At 58.8% G+C, this 17,133-nt stretch overlaps 1 long non-coding RNA gene across 3 annotated transcripts in view; it reads left to right on the top strand.

Moving 5' to 3' along the window:
* LOC131515933 (uncharacterized) overlaps window positions 1–14,743 on the top strand; it is a 31,514-nt gene extending 16,771 nt beyond the window's left edge. Inside the window, exons 3-5 of one of the 3 annotated variants that reach the window (XR_009263752.1) lie at window positions 9,858–10,067; window positions 10,612–10,821; window positions 13,515–14,743. This is a non-coding gene — a long non-coding RNA (uncharacterized LOC131515933). Of the gene's footprint in view, window positions 1–9,857; window positions 10,822–13,514 lie in introns of all 3 variants that reach the window. The other 2 variants (XR_009263751.1, XR_009263750.1) reach the window with 2 other exon arrangements.
* Window positions 14,744–17,133: the final 2,390 nt, after the last annotated feature.

Below are 17,133 nucleotides of genomic sequence, written 5' to 3'. Positions count from 1 at the left end.
GTCCGCTGCGGCCAGGGGGAGGTGTGACCCGTGTTGAGTCGGGGTTACTCACCACAGGATGGCTTTAGGCAGGGGGGGTTTCAGTGACATTCAGCAATGGGAAAAGACACAAGCCTCAACTGCTCTATTTTTATGAGAGGGCGTGCATATTTATATATCGGCCTCATATTTAAATGTTCCAGTTTGGGCTATGGTTTTTTGAAAAAGTACTATTTTTTTTTCCTTTTTATAGAAACAGAGTTCACTTTGAATTGTGGCAGGTTTTTTTTGTTTGTTTGTTTGTTTTTCAAAGAGAAGTCCGCATTTGAACTGCACGACTGATGGAGTCTGGTCCGTCACAACCACACGAACAGGATTTCAAGAAATCCTACGGGACCCCACCAGAAAGGGAACGGAGGGGTTGTCTGCTGTGTTGCTCACGGCTAAACGTCATTGTCACTGGGGCCTGTGGTCCCGACCACAAACATGTGACCGAGGACACGGATGGGGAGGCTGAGCTGAGTCAGATCTTCCGCTCGCCTTAGCGCTGGCTCTGCAGAGGGCAGCGTGGGCCCCACTCCCGGGCCTGACTCCACAGGGTCTGACTCCCGGGGCCGGGGAGTGTGGGCCGCGCGTCGCTGAGCCCACCAGGAGGGTGGGCGTTAAACGCTTCCGCGGCCCCAGTTGGGGGCCAGACCCTCGCTCGCGTTGAGCTCAGGAGGGAGGATGAACTCGGGTCTTTGGATGCTGGGGCGAAGAAAAACACCCCGTGGAAGTCCACGTTCCGTGGACCGGCTCCCCGATGTCCGGGCCCCACGTCCCGCGCTCACACTCGCCATGGATGGGCCCGCGGTCGCCCTAAGTGCCCACGGTTGCGGCGTGGCTCCGCGTGCCGGGCACTGTGTCAAGTACGCCGCGGGTTTGTGTGACCCCACTGGAGCCTCGTCCCTGCGTCCCCGCGTCCCCGCGAGCAGGTGACGTCGCACTCCTCCATCCACAGACCACCGAGCAGGGGCTCGGGGAGGTCGGTGAGCCGTGGGGCTGGGGTCAGAGCCTTCACCTGCCCCCCCGTAACCACGGGTCCCGGCGCAGGAACCAGAAGACCTAGAGCGCGGTTCCGTGTCTGCCACTAACTGGCCGGCTCAGCGGGAGCAAAGCCACTGGCCACGTGTGACCCCCCGATGCCCTGTGGGTCACGGGGAGCCGACTGCCCCTGCCCCGTGCCCATCAGGCTGCTCTGAAAACACACGTGTGTGCACGTGACGTGTCCCCGCTGCCAGTGGTGACGGGCCTCCGTCAAAATGTCCCCTCTGGAGGCACGTCGTGGTCTCCAGGGGACGCTCCCACGTACCGTCCCCGGGGCAGGCCTGTGGGTGCAGCAGGAGAGGTGGCACCTGCCGTGGGCGCCGCCGGGCCCTCGTGCCCCGGAGCTGGTCGGGGGAGGCTCCATGGCTCATCCTTTGGACCTCACCCGCAGTCAGACTCTGAACTTGCCCTCCTCCCAGCGGGACGAGACTGGGATGAGCCCACCCAGTCCCGGAAGCAGGCTGTCCTCCTGTCCCAGCCTCCCTGGCGGGAGTTCGTATCTCCGGCAGCCTGTGTCCCCGCCACGGGGCCAGTGCCCACACTGCCCTCGCCAAGCCACCCTCCACCCGGCCACGTAGACCCCTGCCCGTCCCCGTGTGTGGCCCACCCCCTTGCAGGGCAGCCCCGTCACCCTGGCTGCCGCCTTCCCCAGCCTCACCTCACACCTGCCCCCGCCAGCTGGGCTCAGGGGGGGCTCAGGGGGCCCCCACCAGCCTCGCTGGGGGGCTCAGGGGGCCCCTGCCAGCCTCGCTCAGGGGCTCGGGGGGGCTCAGGGGGCCCCCGCCAGCCTTGCTCAGGGCCTCAGGGGGCCTCGCTGGGGGGCTCAGGGGGCCCCCGCCAGCCTTGCTCAGGGCCTCAGGGGGGCCTCAGAAGGACTTAGGGGGCCCCTGCCAGCCTCGCTCCCTGCCCCGCCTACCCTGACCCTCCCCTGGAGCTCTGTTCTGGCGACGCTCTTCCAGAAAAACCTCTGTTCCCATCACCCCTACTAGGGGCTTCTCCTGGAGCTCCCCCTCCGCCCCCCTTGGACTTTGTACTTCTCCCCTCCATGAGGGCAGGGACTTGAATGGACAGGTCCTCGTGCCTGGTTAGCGCCGGCAGAAGGGATGTTCTCGGCTGGGTGGGTGACCACGGGGCCGGGCACGCGGTGGCTGGGCCTCTGGTTGGACCCTGCTCGTGCTCCCCGAGGCCGTGTGGGGTGCTCCACCCCCTCTCGGGGCCACCCGCACCCTGACCCTCCCACCCGTCACCAAGCCTGCAGGCTGGCCCTACACAGCAGCGCGAGCACAGACAGGGCCCGCGAGCAGCAGAGGTGAAAGGTGCCAGAGTGGGTGCCTGCTGGCCCCGCGGGTCGGGCTCGGGGAGGAGTCTGAGTGGCTCTCCTCCTTTCCTGGCGGACTCGGGGTAAATCGCCATCGCTGGCCGGCACACAGATAGAAGAAACCAGCTGAAAATCCACCCGCTCCCCTGAGGCAGAAAACCATCGGACTTTACCACATTCACTTGAGCGAAGAAAACGTCAGATTTGCTCACAACAGGGTAGAAAAGTGCGTCCCCTCCCGTGTGTGCAGTTGCAGCCACGTAATGCGTGATCTCCTGTCTTGGGGCAGATTCCTCCCTTAACACAGGTGCCACGGAGGAAGAGCCACGGCCGTGGTACCCGCAGCCTGGATTCTACTGGGACAGGCCTGAGGGGGACGGGCGAGGACAGACAGGACAACGCCTCCTGCGCCTCCTGCCCGAGACACTCCGTGGGCATTTGCTGTGAGCGGTAACCTCTCTCGTGTCTTGCCACGGACCTGTGAGGAATATAAATGCTGGTGGATGGGAGCAGGGCCCAAGCGGACTTCGTGGACAGAAATGTAATTCTTATGGAATGCAAACCAACAAACAAACTCAGCAAAATTCTCTGCAGTCTAGAATCTTCTGGGAAAGTGTTGCCCTAAATTACGGAGTCTGTTCATCGAGATGAAAGTCTGTGTCTCGGGACATAATTATTATTTTAACCATTTTGGAAGGAAATGATTCTCCCTGAAGGCTGAGCTCCTTGAAGGCAGAGTTGTGTCTGACTCCCCACATCAGCCGTGGGGCCCGGCTGTCAGGATTGTCTTGCTGACACCTCTTTCTCGTTTTCTTCCTTTCTCCCAGAACCTCCGCGCTGTCGGGGGCTTTCCTGGGACCCTTCCTTTCCCCCCTTCTCCTTGCACATTGAAACAGTCAGTGAGATATGAGCAAGATTAGGTAAACCTTCCATGAGAGCTGTTTCAAAGAGGTCAATTCAGATGGGAAGTATGCCTCCCTGCCCCCAACACTTCCCTTTCCTCCTCCCTGATGACTGGAATTTAGATGTGATGACTGGAATTGTAGCAGCCATCTTGTGATCACGAGGTGACTTTGAGGCTGGAAGCCACGTGCTAAGAATGGTGAACAAGAAAGATAGAAGGTTACCGATGAAATCAAGAGCCACCCCAGTCTTGGACTCCCTACCTCCGGGTTTCCTGTTATGTTGAAGAAACTGCCTCCCCCCCCCCCCCCCCCCGCCCCGCCAGGCTTGGTTCAACCGCTTTTGTTTGGGGTCCTTGCAACTAGTGGCCAAAGCAATGGCTAACTAATGTGCTCGCAAAGAGCCTGACGTAGAGGAGGGACTTGGTGAAAGACCGGATCGATGCATGGTATGGTCCTGTAATGAGCCCTCAAGACCTTGAGGGATGCAAGGCTATTTGTCTTGTAACGTGATGGCCCAGATTTCGCACTGACTCCTCGTTCACGATCTTTCCCGTCGGGACTTTCCGGCACGTTGGGTGCCACTTTCCAGCCTGTGCCGTTGGCACATTCCTCCGTCCGCTTCTAGTTTGTTCCTTCTGATCTGCTATGAGTTTAGAAACCCTACCTCTGATTGTGTTGGAGCTGCATGTTGAGTAAGAGCACAGGGGCTCCGAGTGAGGTGGACCGAGAGGCTTGCCTTTGAATATGGGTGAGGAAAATGCTCCTGTGGGTGAACTGTGTTTCGTTTGGGCTGCTCAGAAGCCTTTGTAGTCATTTCCCCCTTTGGCCACATTTCAGACCCGCCAGTTTGCTTCAGAGGTGGCTCTAGAAGGGTGTGAATTCTGAGAGCTGCAGCCCAAGCTTCTGAGAGCCCGTGCGGGGAGGGGGGGGCGGTGTCAACGTCGTGAACAAATAAATACTCAGTGAGGCTTTGAGCTCCCGTCAGCCGGGCCGACTTTGGAACTAGATTGAAGTTCTAATGAGATAGGTGACTTAAGCCACTGGTGGTTTTCAGGCCTTTCTTCTTTGTGTGCTTTGAAGGGTCCTGCTGAATTATTCGCTAAAAACAGTTCCAGAGCAGAGACGGATCTAGAAAGAGGCCATGACACGGACAGGAGGCGTTGACGCAGGAGAGTTAAGAGTGAATGAAGTAGACACACGAAGACTAACGTGGACATTTCCTAATTGGTCCCAAGTGTGCTTCCACTGACCCCTCCCATTTAGCCCCGAGGGCTCCAGCAGACAGGGCCCTCCTACACAGGCGGGGCCGAAGGAGTCCCAGGCCCACGCTAAGGAGGCCCGGGTGCTTGCGGGAGGAAACCGAAGATACGGTGTTGTCGGGAGATGCCTGGGCACTTCTTACGGGGTGGAGACAGGTAGTGACCGGTGCCGGGCGGGTCACGAGGCGTGTGCTTGGCATAGCGCGAGCGCCCCTGTCCTTTGCACGTTTCAGTAATGCTGGGGTTCTAGACGCCGATGCCAATAGGGGTCCGTGTGCGGCGTCAGAAGGGGGAACCAGGGCCCCAAGAATGATACGGGCCAGAGACACAGGGAGACTCCTGCTCAGCACGTGGGATGTGTGCGTGTGCATGCACACGTGTGTGCACGTGGATGGGTGTGTATGCATGTGCGTACATGTGAGTGTGTGTGTGTGTGTGCTTGAACACAGTCGGTGGCATGGACCCAGGCCAGGAAAGGGATCAGACGCAGTTCCTAAGTAGGACGATCAGATCTCTCAGGGTGGGGATCTTGGGGCCTAAAACTTCAGGCTTTGGCCCACTCACCACTCACTGCAGGCCAGCAGCGGGAGGTACCAGAGCGTGGCCTCACCTGCTGTGGCTCCTGCCTGCACATGTGTCCCTTTGGTTGGGGGCCCTGTGGAGAAGGAGTGGAGCAGGTATTTAATTAGATTTTACTTCATCTAATTATAGGCCAATGTCTTCTTGGTAATCGTTTCATTCAAAAATTAAGACAAATTAAAAAAAAAATTAATGTTTATTTTTGAGAGAGAGAGAGAGAGAGAGAGACCATAAGTGGGGGAAGGGTAGAGAGAGATGGAGACACAGAATCGGAAGCAGGCTCCAGGCTCTGAACTGTCAGCACAGAGCCCGACGCGGGGCTCGAACCCACGAACCATGAGATCATGACCTGAGCCGAAGTCGGACGCTCAACTGACTGAGCCACCCAGGAGCCCCTTAAAATTAAAACAGATTTTGGGGCGCCTGGGTGGCGCAGTCTGTTAAGCGTCCGACTTCAGCCAGGTCACGATCTCGCGGTCCGTGAGTTCGAGCCCCACGTCAGGCTCTGGGCTGACGGCTCGGAGCCTGGAGCCTGTTTCCAATTCTGTGTCTCCCTCTCTCTCTGCCCCTCCCCCGTTCATGCTCTGTCTCTCTCTGTCCCAAAAATAAATAAAAAACGTTGAAAAAAAAATTAAAAAAAAAAAAATTAAAACAGATTTTTAATGTTTGTTTATTTCTGAGAGAGAGAGAGAGAGACAGAGCACGAGTGGAAGAAGGGCAGAGAGAGAGAGGGAGACACAGAATCCAAAGCAGGCTCCAGGCTCCGAGCTGTCACCACAGAGCCTGACACGGGGCTCGAACTCACAAACTGAACTGCGAGATCATGACCTGGGCCGACGGACACTCAACCGACTGAGCCGCCCAGGCGCCCCATCATTCAAAAATGTTTAAATTACAGAGGTTTTCATGTGTGATGCAGACCTTTTAAGCAGTTCAGAAGCTAGTGCAGTAAACAGTGAAAATCTCCTGTTTCTCCTCTTCTCCCCTTCCCAGTGCACAGTGAACCCTTATGTGGAGTCAGACCTACACTTCCAGACCTTTCCCTGGGCAAACACACACGCACACGCACACAGACGCAGTGAGATGATCCTGTATGTATCCTAACCTACAACTGAAGAAACCTCAGTCTATCGTGGTTATCTTTCCGCGTTGATACATGTATATTTAATTCATTCCTTTCTTATCCGCTCTGTCCTGGTCCACTGTGTGGATCGTTGGTAATTTGTCAAGTCACCCCTTATCAGAAGGCATCAGATGGTCTCCAGTGTTCTGCTGTTAGAGACAAATTAACGAGGGCGTGAGCAGTGAGGTGAGCGACCGGCACTTCCGTAGGACACGGTCCTGGAGGAGGGTCACCGGATCGGAGGGTGTCCCTGCCACGGCCGATCAACAGGCACCGTCGCAGTTCCCTCCCCACAGCGTCTGTGCCCTTGTTCCAACGAGCAAGCGTAACGAGTAGCAAGCCCGAGCGCGAGCCCCACGCTGAATGCCCGTCCCCTCTCCTTCCCCACGCCCCTTGTTGGCCGACAGTTTGACCTTTGCCGTCACCACCAGCAGCAGCCAGCCCCGCGTGTCGACACGTCTGAGGAGTGCAGGCTCCGTGCCCGGGGTTCCGCACGCTCCGTGTCCCAAGGGAGTCTGCCCCACGTGGCCTGCCCCTCGTGTTCCTCCGGACGCCGTCCTTGACGTGCCCGCAGACCCCGCTGCCCCCCACCCCTGCTTCCACCGCGGCACCCACCACACCCGAAGCCGTTCGTTGGGGTCTTTACCTGTTTTTCCCAGGAAGTCGGGGACGGAGTGCCGGCCCCCCGAGTGTGGCGCCCGCTGTCGAACGGTCCGATGATGACTTGCGGGTACTTCTCGGTTCACATTGGTGTTTTCCGGGCGCCCCCACCCCACCCTGAGGCTGGTGGGTGTTCGGGCCAGGCCGGTTGATCCGCTCAGTCGTTCTCAGGAACGTGAGCCAGAACGGGCAGCCCAGCGGCACGCGGGGGCGAAGAGGTGGCCGTGGGGGCTGGGCGGGGGTCAGCTAGTGTTGCGGGCACAGACAAAAGTCGAAACCGTGTGGGTTCTTTGGGGTGCGAGGAGAAGAGTTCACAGGGAGCGACCTGACAGGAAAGGTCAGACGTCGGGGGGCTCCTGGCATAGTCAGGGGGACTTCCCGGAGGAAGGGGACTCGGGCGTCAGGCAGGTGCAGGTTTGAGTCCCAGCTCTGCCACTTATAAGCTGCGTGCCCCTGAGCCTGATATTTAATAAGCAGTGCCCCCCGCACCCCCCCGCCCCCGGTATGGCGCGCTGGGCGCTGAGAAGAGAGTGGGAGTGTGTCTTTTCTCTGCTCAGCACCCTTCAAACAATTAGCCGTGTAAATAGAATTGCTTATCTACTCTCTCCTCTAGAAGGGACCCTAAAAGACTGGCAGAGATGCATCGGTACTCCTGAAACTCCTTCTCCAGACCCAGCACGCCCGGCGCCCGTCTCCCGGTCCTCCGACCCCGTCTCCCGGTGGTCCCCGGAGGGCGGCCCTGGGGTCCAGTGTTGTGCGGGTGCAGCTGACGAGCCCAGGCGCAGAGGGCCCTGTCAGCCACTCCTACTCACCCCTCATCGTTCGTGAGCATTGACAGTCTTGCTTTCAATATTCTGGTCGTGCTGGCCGCCTTATAGTGAGCCCGTAGAGGTCAGAAACTCTTACGTACTCACTCTGACAACGTTTTTGCTGCTAGATAAATCCTTTGCTGCCACGTTCCATCTTTATTGGGTGAGATCCTCCTGGTCGTCGTCTCAGCTTGGTGGTTGGTGTATCTTGGGTCCTCATTCCTCTGTCCGGAGACGCCTCCTCGAAGGTGGTTGTTGCAGCCGGGACGATGGTTCCTCACCGGCTTTGCCCCCTTCCTCAGGACGGGAGGCCCCCCCAGGGCCCCCCCAGCGTGCCCCCGCCACGCCTACGGTGTGCTCTTCCCGATGCCCAAGCAGAGTGAGATGCTCTCAGGAGGTGGCCGTTCCTCTTCACTTGTCCAGCCTGAGACTGTGGCCCTTCTTGGCTTCCGCGGTATCTGCTCTCGAGCGGAGTTGCAAGAGCTTTCTCCACGTGAAGTCTTCCATTCGCAGAAGCTGCCGTCCGGAAGGCCGTGGGCCGCCTGGAATGTTTACTGAGAGTCAGTCATTGCCCCAAGGGTGGCCCGAGCACACACACCACCACGGCTTGTCGTTTCCAAAGTGGAAGCGGGGGAGTCGGGCAGCGTCAGAGCACAGCCCTCCCCGGCTCAGGGGGCGGAGGCGGAGAGATCTCTCCGCCTCTCGGACTGCGGAGCGGAGCTCAGCCTCAAGCCCCAGGGACAGAAACGCGGCACACTCGCAAAGGTCTGAGCAAACGCGGTCCGACAAAGAGCGTTCCGGAATCGGCAGGAGACGCGTTTGCTCCAGGAGCACCCGTCCTCCGGGCAGGCGTTCGTGGTTCTCACACGCTGCTCGCTGACCGTCCGCTCTTGGCCCCTTCCCAGCCCTGCGTAAATAAAGACGATTGATGGCGCGAGACGCAGGACTTTCCCTTCATAAATCGCAAGGACGGAGTAACGGGACTACGACGAGAGGCCGATTGTCTGGGAGAGGCGTGGAGTCACCTAACACACCAGAACTGTCTGAGGGCACTCTCTGGGGTGACGGAAATGTCCCGCGATGTATGCTGTCCGCTGTGGGGGTCGTCGAGCACCTGAGAGGCGGCCAGCGCGACACAGGCCCTGCGTTTTTGACTGCGTGGACTGTTGGCGAACCTTACGTGGCCGCACGTGGCCAGACGGCGTGGCTGCGAGCCACGGAGCCGCAGTGTCGCTCCCTCAGCTGTTACTCAGGGGAAGTTCTCCGAGCAGCCTCCACCTGCCCCATGGGAGCTGACCGCGTGCGCCTGGTGCGGGTCACAGGCCACGGCCCCGCTGTGCAGAGAGGTTAAAGCGTCTGGGGGCCGAAGGACGAGGAAAGAGACGGGCTGGTGAGTGTGGAGGGTACCAGAACCCCGGTGCGCACAGCAGGACCCTGAGGGTGTCTGAGGGGCGCTAGGAGGGCTGCACAGAAGCGTGATGTGTAACCTCGTGTTTGGGAAGTGCTCCTGGAGTCCTGGGCCTGGTGCTCGCGGTCCGAAGGGACCCGGAGGCTGCGGCTGTAGCCCGCCCCCCTTTGACCCGCTTTGTGACTTTTCATCAACGTCTGCAAACCATACAAACGCTTTTGTCTGTTTTGGTGTCATCCACGAGCCCATGAACCCAACACCGACAGGAGGCGCGCTTTTCCCGCCGATGAGCCCCGCGCGCCCAGTGTCTCCTGGTCAGCAAGAAGGCCCGGGGGGCAAAGTGGTGTCACTGGGAACGCAGACGGGGTCTCCAAAGCAGGGTGTGAGTAGGTGGGCTTCAACAGAGAACAGATGCAGGGCGGCACACGGCGTCGGTTCCCTCCACACGGCGCGTCCAGGCATCCGTGGAGGTTTCAGGGGTTGGGAGTGGGGGCCGGGGGGAGAGCAAGAGGCAGAAAGGAGGGTCCGAATGGGGTAGAAGGAACCGCGCAGGCAGGTCTTCTGCACTGAGTATTCCTCTGACTGTCCTCACCTCTAGAACAGGGAGCCTACACGTGCCTACTTCGGAGGGTCGCAGGGAGGAGTAAGTGAGAAAACGCCGAGTGTTCTATCGCAGTGCCTGGCATACAGTAAGGGCTCGATGCAGGGTGGTTTTATTATTATTCTTGCAGGTGCTGAGGGAAATGCAGCGTAAGACAGTGTTGGCGGATCGCTCCGCACCTGCCGAATAGACACCTGGGACCCCCGCTGCCCAGCACACGCGCAGATCGTAACCCGGCGTGCTTTGCGGGAAGAGCAGCGTGGCGGTGCAGAAGGGCCAGAGCCAGCAAACACGGTGACGGGCTCCGAGCCAGGACCCCCGCGGACGCCCAGGGTCCCCAGTGAGACGGGGCCTCACCCGCCAGGTGCTTCCGCAGTCTGGAGTCAGAAGCAGGCTTACCAACTGTCAAATGAGACGTGTTCCGCCCTCCCTCCTGACAGACTTGCGCAGCACTTAGAAGGCCAGGCTCGGGTGTGAAGTTCTCAGACTCTGGCCCCCAGGCCCATCCTGTCCCCGGCTCCTGGGTCACCTGGCATCGGGAGCGACCTCGTGTGGCTGCGTGTGGGCAGCCCGGCTCCCACGTGCAGACTCGGTCCGCTGACCCAGGGCGCCTCGGCCACCCCTCACGTCCACGTCTGTGCCTACTGCTGGTGAGAATGGACCTCGGGAGGAGAGATCCAGAACGCACATCTGGAGATGAGCTGGGGGCCGCTGGGGCAGGGGCTCCTGGGAGGGTCCCAGGTCCCTGGAAGAAGGGCTGTGGACTTGAAGTGGGCAGGCTCCTTTGGGGACTCGTCATCACGTGGGGAGGGACGCGGCCAGAAGGGGCCGGGGGAACGGTCTTGCCTGATCTGAGTGTGGCTTTGCTTTGATCATTTCCTTAGAACGTCTCCGAGGAAGATAAAGGGGGAGAGTTCGGCAGGATTGAAGAACCCAGGGCACTGCCGTATATCTGACATTGGGGAAAACACACAAACAAAAACAACCCAGTGCCCGAAAGGAGGACGTGTTAAGACAGACATGGGGAAGCTATTCAGGGAGATCGTCCACTACCGGTGCCACTGGGGAGTACCGACACGGCAACACGGGGTGATGTACGTGCAGGTGTAAGACAGCTGTGGGAACATCTGTGTACCCCAGGGGAGGCCTGGGAGCCAGTCTGCAGACGTGACGACAGCTGCCCACGGGAGGGTCTGGGAGATTTCTTCCCCGGGCTGTCTACTGTGGCTGGGGAGAGGCAAAGACTTCGGGGTCTGGAGGTGGGGCCCCGTGGGCAGGAGCCAGCTGGTTGCGGGGGTCGAGGGGCTGGTTGTGGCATCTTGCGGCTGGTTGCGGGGTCCTGCGCCTGGTTGCGGGGTCCTGTGCCTGGTTGCGGGGTGGGGCGGCTGGTTGCGGGGTCCGGCGGCTGGATGCGGGGTTCGGCAGCTGGTTGTGGGGTCCTGTGGCTGGGTGTGGGGTCCGGCAGGCTGGGTACGGGGGTCCGGCGGCGGGGTGTGGGGTCCGGCGGCTGGATGTGGGTTTCGGCGGCTGGTTGCGGGGTCCGGCGGCTGGGTGCGGGGGTCCGGCGGCTGGTTGTTGGGTCCTATGGCTGGTTGCGGGGTCCGGCGGCTGGGTGCGGGGGTCCGGCGGCTGGTTGTTGGGTCCTATGGCTGGATGCGGGGTCCGGCAGGCTGGAGCGGCTGGTCGCGTCGCTGGTTTTGCGCACTCTGCTCACGGCTGCCGGGATGCACAGACAAGCGTCTGTTGGCAGCCACTCGGGAGCCGAGGAAGCACTTCAGGCCTTCGGCCCGCTCGGCGCAGGGGGAGGCGTCGTGAGTCCCCCGGGGACCCCGTTCGGCCCCGCGCCTCCCCCGGATGCCGGCCCGCGCCACCAGCCGTGCCTTGGAGCCTGCCGTGGAGCCTCACGCTGCTGTCTGCCGCACTGACTGAGCGCTTACCGTGCGCCGGTCCGAATGTGCCCGTGTCAGAGCCCCGGCAGCCGTGGTGAGAGCGAGCCTGGGCACCGCAGGCCGGCGGGGAGCAGCGGCCCCACGTCGCACACCTGGGAGGGAGAAGCCGGACTTGGAGCTGCGGATTCACCCGGAAACCAAAAGGCAGATGCCCCAGCGCCCCTTCGTCTGGAGGCTGGAGGCTGGAGGCGGTCGGGGCTCACCCCCCGCGCCGCGTCCCCGCGGACCTCAGACGGGTCGGGCGGTTAAATGCGAAACCCACCGGGCGCCCGGGCGGCTCAGTCGGTTGAGCGTCTGACTTCGGCTCGGGTCACGATCTCAGTTTGTGGGATCGAGCCCCGCGTGTGGCTCTGTGCTGACAGCTCTGCACCCTCTCTCTCCCTGTCTCTCTGCCCCCCTCAAAATAAACGTTAAATGCGAAACCTACCAAGCAAACCGTGGAACAAGCAGAAGAAAAAGCAAAGGCCTGCCCGCTCTTGGACAGGGCCTCTTCCTGGAACCCCGTCTTCTGCACACCTTCCCCTGTCGGTGTCCCGGGACACCAAGGCTGCTGGCCTGCCTCCTACATCTCCGGCCAGCCTCCCAGGCCAGCTCCCTGTGCCCAGCCTCTGCATGATGGAGCCCTGGGGCCTCAGTTTCCCACTTCTTCTCTTTCGTACTTTCTTCCTATGTGGTCCTCGGGGCTCTGGCCTTTGTCATTATTACTGCTGCCAACGCCTACCCCCAATGCCTGTGACTCCAGCCCTGACCGCCAGCCTGCAGACACTTAAATATTCTCCATGGAGAGACAGGAGGAGTGACAGAGGAGAGGAGGATAAGGTGTGTGTGTGAGTCCGTGTGCCTGTGCAGCTCCTGTGTTTGAAAATAACTCAAGTTGGGGCACCTGGGTGGCTCAGTTGGTTGAACTTCTGACTTCGGCTCAGGTCATGATCTCATGGTTCATGGGTTCGAGCCCTGCGTCAGGCTCTGTGCTGACAGCTCAGAGCCCGGAGCCTGCTTCAGATTCTGGGTCTCCTTCTCTCTCTGCCCCTCCCCTGCTCTCTCTCTCTGTCTCTCTCTCTCAAAAATAAACAAACATTAAAAAATTTTTTAAAATTAAAAAAGAAAAAGAAAATTCTCAGAGGAGAAAATGTGATTAGTAATCAAACACAGGAAGACGTTCAGTCTCAGCCAGAATCAAAGCAGCAGGAAACAAGATGAGATACAGAGTCACCTACAAGATGGGCAGAGACCCCGGATGGCAAGGGAGGCCCTGGGGGAGGCCAAGAGCAGCAGGCGGCTTCCCAGCTGGAAGCCGTGTGCAGCCTTTGGCCCAGAAATACACCTGTGACACACTCAACAGAAATCCTACCGTCCACCCAAAAGCAGGTTTTCTAGAAATCACCCAATTTAGAAGCAGGTTAAATTAATCCCTGATAAATCTGTTAGAATTTGGAATTTCCCTGATGATGATGACAGCCACTCAGGCACTTGCTATGTGGCTCGTCCTGCAGATTGGGGCCCCGTCCCTGGGAAATCCTGGTGCGGTCGGGCTGCGGTGGTGCCCAGGAATCTGTATTTCAGAAAGACGCTTTAAGCGATTCCTATCTTGAGGCCACTTTGGAAAATACAGAGGAAATAAAATGATGTCATTAAAACTGACGTTTACTCAGGGGCGCCTGGGCGGCTCAGTCGGTTAAGCGTCTGACTTTGGCTCAGGTCATGATCTCGTGGTTCGTGAGTTCGAGCCCCTCTGTGCTGACAGCTCAGAGCCCGGAGCCTGCTTCGGATTCTGTGTCTCCCTCTATCTCTCCCCCTCCCCTGCTTATGCTCTGTCTCTCTCTGTTTCTCTCTCAAAGGTAAATAAATATTAAAGAAAAATGGAAATAAACCGAAGAGGATGTAATTAGACTGAGAAATACTTGTGACATAAGCACAAAGAATGACAAGTGTGCGAAGTATTTGTCTGTCGGACGAGTACGCATCGAACACCTACTATGTGCTAGGAGGGGAGGAGACAGAACGAAACCAACACCGTCCATCTTCATGGAGCTTTGAGTGTGATGGGGAGATGAACAGTGAAAGTAAGGAAAAAAGAAACCGAGAGGTTCTGCTGTCATCTAACTGTGTTGCGATCTAGCCGTCACACGCGTGTCTCCCTGGCTTGGCTGGGAGCTCCTGGAGAGCTGCTCAGCTCCTCTCTGTGTCTCCATCGCCTGGCCAGTGCTTACTGCTCTGAGGTTTTGGAGGAAAGAGTGTGTCCCATGGAGCGGGCAGAAGGGTAAGAACAACTGGGCAGGAGCAGAATGTCCAGAGCAATTGCCGAATTCTGCAGCGGGGGGCAGAGGAGAGTTCTCTTACGGGGCCCTCCAGGCACTTGCAGACCAAGGTGGGCAGGCCCAGCAGGTGGACAGCAGCCCTAGTCTGGAGAGACCACACGGGGCCCCAGAAGCCGGTGTCCTGCGTGAGAGGTACAGCACCTGCCCACATCCAGGACCGGTACAGATCTAGGACCAGCCCAGACCCCCGCAGGGGTAGAGGGCCGCGAGCGGTGGCCTCCCGTTCAGGAAGTGCCTCAAATTTAGACTTGGGGTTGTCTCTCAACGAGGTTATAAATACGGACACAGAGAAACACCAGTGGGGTTGGAGAAAAAAAAGCTTAATATTTTCGTGCCTGTGTGTCATGACCAGACTATATTGCTTCCCACGTATTGTGACACTTTTGTAAATAAATCCTGTCGTTGTCTGGGAATTACAGTGATCCAATCGCACTGTCGTTGGTTGATGCAAAACGTTTAATGTAGATGTTCTTTTCTTCTCCAAACATTGGAAGGGCGCCTGGGTGGCTCAGTCGGCTAAGCGTCCGACTTCAGCTCAGGTCATGATCTCGCAGTTTGTGGGTTCAAGCCCCGCGTCAGGCTCTGTGCTGACAGCTGGGAGCCTGGAGCCTGTTTCAGTTTCTGTGTCTCCCTCTCTCTCTGCCCCTCCCCCGTTCATGCTCTATCTCTCTCTGTCTCAAAAATAAATAAACGTAAAAAAATTTTTTTTTTTTTTAATTAAAAAAAAAACATATTGGAGTTCTCAAACATGAGTCCGGTTTAAGTCTCTCTTGATTCTGATTGCGTGTTCCAGGGCAAGAAGGCTGCCCGGGGCCCTCAAAACTCTGAAGAAGAGGGGGTCATGCTTATTTCCTTCGGGTCAGCTTTGTGTAGGTCGTCTCTGGTGTTAATTTGGCCCTTGTCGACTTCCCAAATTATTAAGGGTGCTATTAAGAAGAGAAGTTGCTGAGTGGGGAGAACCTTGGGGTCACGCCCCCAGTGTCCCCCCAGGGAGCGTGCTTGAGGGGTCAGATTACAGGATGTCGAAGAGCTGGGATGTAGGGGGAGTGCCAGCCTTGAGTGATCTTAGCCTTCCAACCATTTCCTCACCCTTCCCACTGGAGATTCCGGAAGGGAGGTTTATGGGCCTGGGGTGGGTGGTCGAGGTCCTGAGACCTGCTGGTCCTGCCGGGGGAGGACGGTGGGGACTGGCTGGACGCTCTCGGTGCCCCCCCCCCACCACCACCACACACACACATGTGCAACAGGGAAGATGCCCTGGTCGTCTGTAGCGGCCTGGGCAGCCGGGTGTTCCGCTTTGCAAAGTGGCCCCGTCCCCACACCGGCCCGTCTCCCTGTTGACGTGTTTCCAAGTGCTCTTTCCGTTTGTTGGGTCCCCGGGGCCTTCACGTTACGTCCAGTTTCCTTCCAGACTCTCGTTCTCACCAGGAACGTACTTGTGTAATCCTGAAGCACAAATCGAACAGAGTGGCAGATGCCCGTATTCTCAGAGCAGAGCCCCAAGTGGAGACCGTTGTTCACCGTAGTGCTTCCAAAAACTAGGAAGAACTTCGGGAGGGTTTCGTGGGGGGCACGCTGTGCCCGGCCAGGGGCGGTCCTGTGAATAGGAACTTCAGTGCAAGTGCGTCTCCAGCTGCTGGGACGGCCGAATCCCCGCTGGCGGTGAGACACCCACCTTTCGCGGACATGCTGAGTCCCCGCAGCCCGGTGGCCCCGTGCCTTAGCAAACAGCCACCAGGCCTACAGCACTCTATACAGTGCTATAGACACTCTAGTCAAACCAAAATACCGACACTCGGTGGAAGCCAGTGCACGGGTTGGCCCTGCAAACTTAGTTCTAGTCGCCTGTGTGTTAACTTCGTTCGGGATCTGCCCATTGGCCTGGCCCTGCCCTAGCCCTCCCACAGCCGCGGTCCCCCTCGAAGGGAGCTCGGTCTCTAGGACCAAGGAACACAATGCCTGAGCCCTACGCGCCCTCTCCCGCATTTTAGGCCACGTTCTGGGTGCCCGTGATGCAGGAAGTCTCTGTCCTAGTGCCCAAGGCCTGTCGTGAGGACTTGCCCAGGCTCTTCTTCTGAGTCCGTCCTCCTGAGGGCAGAGCCTGAGTGGTGAAGAAGGGGCAGCGTCGGAATGGGGGGGTGGGGCAGCGGAGCTCGGACGCGTGGGGGCCGAGATGCTTACCGCTTGTGTGAGGCGTCTCTCCGGGCAGGATGGAGCCGGACAGGAAGGGAAGGGAGGTGGGTCCGTGCTGGCGGCTGGCCCTCCCGCGCCCTCAGGGAGAATTCCAAGCTGCGGAGGATCCCGCCCTTGGACCTGGCCTTCTAGGTCGAAAACGAAGATCGCGTATGTCACAGTGGAAGCATGGAAGCACGGGATACGCCGTCTTTAATAGTTTGTTAGCTCGGTTGGTACCTTGTGAACGTTTGGACACGTGGTATGTGGATCCCCACTTGCACGCTTGCTCTGGGCTGCGAAGTTCGGGCTCGGTCCCCAAGGCCTGGAGCTTCTGCCAGCAACCAAGCCCTGGGGCTCACGCACTCTCCTGCCTTTCCAGCTCTTGCATCGTTTGAGTGTTGGCTGACGAGGCCGAGACCGACCAAGAACGATGAAAGTAGTTTCTTTCCATTGGGTTGTAGGTTCGATCCCTTTGGCTGCAGAAGGGACAAACTGGCTTAAGCCAAGAAACTGGCTTAGCAGAAGAAAGACTCTCGGGGTCCACTTGCTTCAGATGTGTTCGGATTGAGCTGCTCAAACCGCGGCGTCCGTCGATTGTCCATCCTGTTTCTCGGCTCTGCTTTTCGTCTGTGCTGCCTTCATTTTGGGGCAACCACGACGGCCATGGGCGGCTCCAGCGGAAAGAGAAAACCCCTTTCCTGACAGATCCACCGAAAGTCCTGGCTGAGCCTCTCCTTGGCCCCGTGTGGGTCACATGCTCACTCCCTGAACCCGAGTCACAGGGACCCAGTGTCCAGGCAGGTGGGCGGAGTGGAGTGCCGCAGCCTGAGCTGAGCCGTGCGGACAGTGTGGGGCGAGGGGGGCTTCCAGAAGGCGAAGGGGATTCTGAAGCCGGAAAGAGGAGCCGTCGATGATGCCGGGCAGGCGAAAACAGGAGATTCATCCAGCGATGCCTGCCACTTGG

Source organism: Neofelis nebulosa, chromosome 7 (genome assembly GCF_028018385.1).
Source record: "Neofelis nebulosa isolate mNeoNeb1 chromosome 7, mNeoNeb1.pri, whole genome shotgun sequence".
NCBI lineage: Eukaryota > Metazoa > Chordata > Mammalia > Carnivora > Felidae > Neofelis > Neofelis nebulosa.
This window is presented reverse-complemented; position numbering and strand designations above follow the sequence as displayed.